Source organism: Pelodiscus sinensis, chromosome 18 (genome assembly GCF_052426305.1).
Source record: "Pelodiscus sinensis isolate ZL-2025 chromosome 18, ASM5242630v1, whole genome shotgun sequence".
In the NCBI taxonomy this organism is placed as follows: Eukaryota; Metazoa; Chordata; order Testudines; family Trionychidae; genus Pelodiscus; species Pelodiscus sinensis.
Window position 1 is genome coordinate 3,198,823 of NC_143069.1, and position 8,889 is coordinate 3,207,711.

Genomic DNA, 8,889 nt, shown 5'->3' on the forward strand with positions numbered 1-8,889 from the left:
GCAACCTTTTTTTTTTTTTGTGAAAGTCGCTGGCAACCCTAGCAACAACTATTGCAGGAAGCAGTCCTCGGCTGCTTTTTGTAGGGTCAGGACCGGAATAGTAGGTGGGCCCATGTTCCCTCCCTCCCTAACAGGGTGACCTGAACCCCAAAAGGGAGGACTATGGCTTGTTTAGAAGCCCACGTGAAATGTGGGACTTAGAGTCTGGTGTGAGGAAGCTCTGGGTACACTGCTCTATACCAGGGCAGACACAAACTTAACGCTAGCCCAGAAGGGGCCGAGGATGGAGCCTAGAGACCAGGCTAAAGATTGTAACAAGGGCAGAGGGACAGGCCCTGTTGGACCTATTATGCTGGAAGGGATACCTTCTTGTGTGCACCTCCTGATAAGGGCAACAGCCAACAGGGGCCCACAATGAGCAGAGGGAATGAAATGTTGTCTCCGATGTTCTGTCTCATCTTTTCTATCCCTTCATGGGATGTTTTGCCCCCATTCATGTGCGGAATAAATGTTGTTACATGCACCGAGGCAGGTCTGAATGTGCACCACCAGTAGAAACACAAAACCTAGCTCTTGCTCTTCATGTGGGCAGCGTTTGAATCCCTCGGGAGTGGTCACACAAGCGCACAACTTGAAAGAAACCCTGGTTTGCACGCCACCGACAGGAGGGGCTCACGAGAGGTGAGCGCGCACCCTTCCATCCCTGCGTACATTTGACAACTACGCTGTTTAGGCACCGGTCCCGTGGGGGTGGAGCACATACCGGAGCTTTACTTTCATTGCCAGGCAGGGAACAGAGAGAGCCTGGAGCATGAAGCTTGGTGTGAGATCTGATGCCTCAGACCAGGTAGTAAAACAGTTGCTCACAAGTTCACAGGCCAGTACGTGAACTTGGCACTGTTGTTGCAAGCGCACTAGACCTGACACCAAAGATTAATGTAAATCTATTCCAGCTACATCCCAGTCTAGTACAGCATGAGACTGTTTGTTTGACAAAACAGTGAACAGGGATGCTTTGTCCAAGATATCAGGAACAAGGGGAGGTAGCAAACAGATGTCTTGAAATACGGAAGGTGCTTTGTGCGGTATATTCATTTTTTGCCTCCGCCTAATAATGGTGGGGTACCAGCGTTCCTTGTAAGTGGCGTGTTTGTGCAGGAGAGAGCCCAGTGCTGCCAAACAATTAGCAGAGCATCCGCAGCTTGGCTTTTTTCCTCCTGGTGGTGCACATGCCTCGGTGTACATAATTCATTCCGCACATGGAGCACAAAATGGGAACAATTTACGGACAGACACATTTTTGTACGGACATAATTTTTATACTATAATAAGACGACATAAATGTCCAAAAGTGAAAAGTAATCGTTGTCGTTCACACATCGTAAGAACAATATGCTATTTAACTCACTTTCATGTAGTGAGTCATGGTCCTGGAAGTTTTCCATTTTGTGAGCATACATCCGAACCCTGACAACTAAACTAAAACATCCAGTTTCCGCTGCTCCGCAGTAAAATGGCTGAAAGCAGCACAGAAGAAATTGAATTGCTATAGAATAATTGCTGTTTTTTGAAATTTTTATTGCACTTTTACAAAATGTACGGACACCTACATTTTTTTACAGATTTTACAGACATGTCCAATCTCGGCTCATTTTTTATGGACTGGCCGTAAATTGATTGATGGTTGGGAATCCGGGCACATCTGCACCTGGATGGAAAAGAGTCGAGGGAACGTGGCTTCTTATCCGCTTGTCCAGCTGACGGGGGGCCGCAGAACGTCCCGCTGCTAGCTGAGCTGCGTGTATTGTAATGGTCCCACTTTTGTTACTACACCTGTAACCACACAGCCAGCGTACTAGGACCGTGCTCTGTTTACACTAAATCTGGCCGAGTGCCCTTGCCGCTAAATAATGCCTGTGATCTTTCTTTATGAGTAACAATTCAATTAACATGCCACACGACTTCCTAATAACATTGACAATTCAAGGACAGAATGAGAAACAAGGCGCAGCGTAACCAGCTTTGGGCTGGGTAGGTCTGCTGAATCAGCTGGTGGACAACCCTGCCAGGCCTGGTCTACCGCGTGTTGTAAGTGAGCAAAGAACGACTCACGTCTAAGAGTTTTATTCAGTTATGCAAACAGCACCTGACAAAGGAAAACAAACAAGCTGAAGAACATACTGCAGGTGGAGCCTCTCTGGTCTGGCACCCTCAGGATCTGACCAGGGCCGAACCGGAGAATTTGCCAAATCACGGGCGGTCGATAATGTCTAGCAGCATTGCCAACACTTCCACGGCTTGCCGGGCTCTTAGCAGACATTTGGGGGGTTAATTTGAGCGAAATAACAGCACAGAGCCAGGACTGGGGGCTGCAAACAAACTTTATGGGACCACAGGGAACTTGGCCGTGCTAAGTGGACATGCGGCACACTCAAATCATGCCGGACTAGAGACAGAGATTCCATCTGGAGTAAATATATTTTCACTTCATTTTTTGGCACCTATGATGGGATGGGGAGAACCCATAAGAACATAAGAACGGCCGTACTGGGTCAGACCAAAGCTCCTTCTAGCCCAGTATCCTGTCTACCGACAGTGGCCAGCACCAGGTGCCCCAGAGAGGGTGGACCGAAGACAATGATCAAGCGATTTGTTTTCTTGACATCCCTCTCCAGCCTCTGACAAACAGAGGCCAAGGACACCATTTTATCCCCTGGCTAATAGCCTTTTATGGACCTAACCTCCATGAAATTATCCAGCTTCTCTTTAAACTCTATTATAGTCCTAGCCTTCACAGCCTCCTCTGGCAAGGAGTTCCACAGGTTGACTACACGCTGTGTGAAGAACTTTCTTTTATTAGTTTTAAACCTGCTACCCATTAAAACCCATCCCGTGTGGGGTGAGTTCACCCCATCCTTCGAGCTGCCCTCTGTCTCTAGGCTGTGAGACCTAATGGCTACAGTCAGTCGAGTTGCCCTGCACTGCAAGGCCCAATGGCCAGAGTCTATGTAATTGCAGGGCATTAGGGTCTCATGACTTGCCTCTGCAGGGCAGGGAGGCCTAGCAGCCAGAGTCCATAGCGATAGCCTGGGACCCACGGACCCATCCACAACGTGGCTCGTTCCTCCCTCGGCTGCTTCCTACTGGGATGCTCCCGGTGGCGACAGTCTGTGCATCTTGGGGGTCGCCAGCTTCCTCGGCGGGTACAGCCCCCTGTTGCGCAGACCTCCCTCCGCAGCGAGCTAGGCATCTACTTGGCTCTCGGTGCCTCCGGCTTCCTCGGTCCAGGGAGTCCCAACCGCTCCCAGGTGGAAGCCAGCAGGGAGCCTCCTTCCCCGCCCGTGGTCCGTCCACGCTGAGCTGGGCTGCTCACTTTTATGCTGGTGCTACACCTGGAGCATGCCCAGTAGGGATGTGGGGGCATGGCTTCTTCCTCCCACAGGGTGTCGTTAACCCTTCCCCAGCTGGCGCAGGGAGAGTTTGCTCCATACAGCACTGTCGGAGAACCAGGGAATGGTTGGAGAAAGCGAAGAAGGAAGAGGAGATGAAGGGGGGAGAGGAGAGAGGTCTATAAAATCATGACAGGCTGGAGAAAGCGAAGAAGGAAAAGTTATTTACTTGTTTCCGTAACATAAGAACTAGGGGTCACCCAATGAAATGAATAGGTAGCTGGTTTAAAACAAACAGAAGGAAGTTTTTCTTCACTCAGCGCTCCGTTAACCTGTGGAACTCCTTGCCAGAGGATGTGGTGAAGGCCAGGACTTTATCAGGGTTCAAAAAAGAACTAAATACATTCATGGAGGAGAGCCAAGGATGGGGTCCCTAGCCTCTGTTTGTCAGAGGCTGGAAATGGACGACAGGAGAAAAATCACATGACGATTCCCAGTTCTGTTCACTTCCTCTGGGACACCTGGCACTGGCCGCTATTGCAAGTCAGGACACTGGGCTAGATGGACCTTTGGTCGGATCCAGTGTGGCCGGTCTTAGGGTCCCTCACCCCTCTCCTCGCAAAGTCAAGCCCTGCATTTGCAAGTTTCTTTCTGCTAACTCTGTGCCCCTTTCTTTGGAACGAGGTAGCACACTCCTGCTTGTCTGTACTCCCACCACGCCACCCACCTTGGCAGGCATATTTTCGCTCTGCCTGCATTTCGTACTGGCGCTGGGTCTCAAATTCGGTTGATTCCCCCACTGCCGCTCGCAAGGCAGGAGGAAAGGGCTTTGACATGGGCGGGTTTCTCTCCCGTTCCGGCTGGCTGGGAGGGGAGCGTCCCTTAGGACTTGCTTCTGCGTATCGCCCTTTGTTTCCTTTTTCACATGCATGTCTGATAGGGAACATAAGCCGGCGGCCACTGTAAATACAGCCAAGTGCTGCGGTGGAGAGGAAAGGTTGGGCGCTGAGGCTGGCGAGCCTGCGGGAGTTCTTCTTTTGCAAGCAGTAGAGCTGGGAATTTTTGGAGGGTTCCGTCAGGAAGGGCCCGGAGACCCCGGCAATGCTCTGAAGTATTCAGGGGTGGAGGTGTGTCTGTCGCCCCCAGTGCAGAGAGCACGGAGGTCTACAGGAAGGCAGGGGTGAGGTCTTGGCTCTCAGCGGCCCTGGGTGCAGGGGTGGAGCCTCAGGCAGAAGGAACTGGACTGGGGGCTTGCCCATCGCGTGTTTTCAGGGCGCCGATCCACACACGGCAGGATCAGAGAAGACTGCCTCCTGCTAAGGGCAGGAACTGATGAGGGCCCCCTGAGAAGGAACTAAGAGAAAAGGTCAATGTATGAATAAGGACCCCCTCCCCCCAAAAGGCGGAAGGAAGCGTTTAAGACGTATTTCTGCTTCTAGCAGCTGAGAAAAAACAGAAGCCCCAAATGTACCGTGGGTTTGTTTTAAAACCTCACGGTAAATATTCAGCGAGACTCATGATTTCTAGGCCGGATTCTTAATATTTGGGGTATGGTGTATGTGACGGACCCCCCCCCCCCATGCTTTATGAAATGGACTTATGGACATGAACAGAGCTTGACAAATCAGTGTATCTACTCGCCCGTGGTGAATAGATTTCAGCCGGTCACCCCATTCACCGGTGGTGCACTCATGCGCAATGCGGGTCTGGCGCATGCACGGCGCGGGGCTGGTGAATGGATTTCGCTGCGGTTTGTCGTCCCCTGGACATGAATATCCATAACTCAAAGGTGCTTTGAGCGAATTATTTTGTGTAACCCACTGACCTTCATGTCACAATCTGCTGGTTCTGTTTGTCTTCCTTGATGTATGTATCATTTTGGGGTGTAACATTAGACACATGGGCTGTGTCTAGACTGGACAGCTTTTCCGGAAAATCAGCTGCTTTTCTGGAAAAACTTGTCAGTTGTTTACACTGGCCGCTTGAATTTCTGCAAAAGTACTGACGATCTCATGTAAGATTGTCAGTGTTCGTGCGGAAATACTATGCTGCTCCCGTTCGGGCAAAAGTCCTTTTGCGCTAAACTTTTGCGCAAAAGGGCCAGTGTAGACAGCTCAGATTTGTTTTCCGCAAAAAAGTCCCGATCGCGAAAATGGCGATCAGGGCTTTTTTGCGGAAAAGCGCGTCTAGATCGGCACGGACGCTTTTCCTCAAAAAGTGCTTTTGCGGAAAAGCGTCCGTGCCGATCTAGAAGCTCTTTTCCAAAAATGCTTTTAACAGAAAACTTTTCCATTAAAAGCATTTCCGGAAAATCATGCCAGTCTAGACGTAGCCATGGAGTGGGGAATACTTTGTGGGTTTCAAATGTATGAACGAGAGACGTGGAGGGTGTTACCTGCAGCTATCGCTTTTATCCTTCAGTCTGAGCAGTGGTTGGTAGGGAGGGGCTTCAATTCTTTAACAAAAAGAATACGAGAGGAGAGGAGAGGCTTTGGGCTGGGCTGCACCGGAAGGAAGGCGCCTGGGTGGGGAAACAGCCCTGGGTTGGAAGGGAAGCTGGTTTTAGGGTGAGTGTGAAGAGTTTGTGCTCAGGTTTCATGTAGAATGAGCCAAGCGGTTTTGTTTCTTTTGATTTGTATCTTACTTTGCTCTGCCCGGTCTCACTTCTCACCGCTTCATCATCACTTATCTTTGTATTTTCGATCAAACGCAGTGTAAATAATTATTACCTGGGGGAGGGGGGGAACCAGCGTGCACATCCCCCCCCCTTTCATTGTTAAAGGGGGATTACCTGATTGCTTGGGGTCTGATCCCATCTGGGGAGTGCTACCGCACTCTAAACTGCCCTCTCCTTGGACCTGAAACGATTCAGCGTCTGGACTGCTTCTGGGTGGGGGCAGAGACTGCAGCTTGGGGCCTCGGCAGCAGGACCGGGCGGTGAGGAACCCCAGAGAGCAGGAAGGTGAGTGGCAGGGGGCGTGTCAGCACCCCAGGAGGCCCCCCCGAGGGGTCACATGTGACTGCCCCCCGTCACAGTGTAGAAAGATACAACCACCGCTTCAGAGGCGAGAAATCTGCCGTCTTGTCGATTACATCGAGTTTCACGTTCCACCCCCGTCGGAGTGATAATGGTGCTTTTATTGCATCCGTGGGACGTCTTGAAAGCCACACGGGCCGGCTGAGACAGCGCGGTGATAACGCTGCCGGGGCGGGGCCTGTTCTGGCAGCTGGGGCCGGGACCGGGTCCTGCCGCATGGCAGCAGAGGGGCGGCGTCGGCTCCAGCGAACGGGACACGCCGCATGGCTAGGGAGAGGGGGGTTCTGCTGCAGCAGCCGGGACCGTGTGTGTGTTAATAAATTGGGCACCACGGTGGCCCACATCCAAACCAGCACCCGGTAGTGGTGCACCTGCCCAAACTCGCTCCACTCGTGGTTGGAAAATCTTCGAGGGAACGCTGGTTGGAACTTCCAGACTTTATTTCCTCGGCTGATTAACCTTCCAGCTTCCATTCTTGCAGCAACACATCCCCGGGGCCTGACTCGAATGGACCCACCCACCGATTTATGTCACCCTCTGCAAATAAGCCAGCATGGGCAGTTATCTGCTTTGCCACATCCGTCTGTGACGGCGCGTTGGGGGTTCCCCGTCTCCTGCACCCCGAAATGGCACAAACAGACTGCACCAGCCAGTGGAATTGAGGGTGGTTTATTGCCTCTCCAGGATACAGCACAGCACAGATGTAGTCTGGTCCCAGAGCTGGGCTAGGATGCCTCAGGCCCCCTTGAGATGGGGGAGACTGGGCCCCTAAACTCCAGCCCCTTCTCCTAGGCTCTCCTCCATGCCCTCCGACAGCCAGCAACCAACTCCCTCACTTCCAGCCCTGCCCCCCAGCCAAGGCAGCATTCCACCTTCCTTTGTTCCTCTCCATGGGGGGTGTCTGGCCACTGGTTTGCATAGTGACTCATCCTGTTTTGCTGGGTCGTGGTACCCACGGCAGCCAGTGGGGGTTCCCCCAGAGCCAGCAGCATAGAAACCAGCCAGGTACCCCCACTACGTCACACCGTCCGAGAGGGGGAATTGAAACTGGACTCCGACATCTCCAGCAAGGGACTAAAGTTCATAAGGGTGGAGGCGCCAGCTGTTTGGTCTCGTCCTGTCTCCATTTGGCCAGAACTCTGGTTACCTCAGCATAGAGACATGACCAAGGCCGACTGTCCCTGTCAGCGTTTCAGGGTTAACTGGACGTTTGACTCTCAGCCTGGCCTTCTTTCAGGGCACCAACGTAAAGGATTCAGGCTTCCTAACCATCACCTCTCCCAGGTGGAGACCAATCCTCCCTCTCAGTTTTTCCATCCATGTGCGGAATAAATTTAGTCATGTGCACCAAGGTGTGTGTGTGGATGTGCACCACCAGTAGAAACACATGCTTTTGGCTCTGAGCAAGGTGGGTGCTCTGCTAGTCAGCTGGGTGCCATCTGAATCTCTCCTGGGTGCCCGCACAAATGCACAGCTTACAGGGAACACTGGTGGAGACCCTCACACGGTCTGTCCCACCAGGATGAGTTTCTCCACCTCACTGTAATGTCCCCAGCAGGCCTGGCTGAGGTGCCTGTGGCTAATCTTCCCCCAGGGGTTACACCAAATATCCTTCACAAAGCCAACTACACTGGTGCCGACTCTGTGGTGCTCCGGGGCTGGAGAACACACAGAGAAAACTGGGTGGGTGCTGACCAGTGCCTCCCAACTGCTGGTGGGCCGCACAGATCAGCATTGGCTCCTCCAGCCCCACACGATCAGCTGTTTGGTGGCATTTGGGAGGCGCTGGGGTGGGAGAAAGTGGAGCAGGGGCAGGGATGTGGCACGTTCAGGGGGAGGGGCAGAACTGGGCAGGAAGAGGCAGGGTGAGGTTGGGTGACAGGAGAGGGATCACCTGTTGTGTTCCCTCCCTCTGGGGCATCTGGTACGGGCCACTGTTGGCCGGCAGGACACTGGACTGGATGGCCCTTTGGTCTGACCCAGTGGGGCTGCTCTTATGTTCTTAACAGGGAGGAAAAGGCGAAGAGAGGGCGGAGCGGGGTGGGAAAGGTGGGGGTGGGACCTGCAGGAAAGTGGGGGAATGGGAGGGGGCCTGGGACAGAGCCAGGTGTGGAAAGTCAGAGCATGTGGCGTAATAATTTATTCTTAGGACAAAAGCATCACAGGGGAAGTATATAAATGTTCCCGTACACCTGCTAAAACTTTACTGTTTTCTTGTCCGGGGAGTCGGCCGGCTCTTAAGAGCCTCCATTGGTCTTATGAGGCCTTCGTAAGCCAACATTTCTCCAGCCCTTCTAAGGGGGCTGGGCCTGTTTGCTGCATCAGAAGAAGGCCGTGTGTCAGTCCAAGTAGCCTTTTCATACCGAAAACCCGTCCTTTGTCGGTTAGTCTCGGAGGACCCAACACGAGTCAGTCTTTGCAAACTACCCTCGCAGTGGTACTTCTGTGGGGTGGTTTACAGTT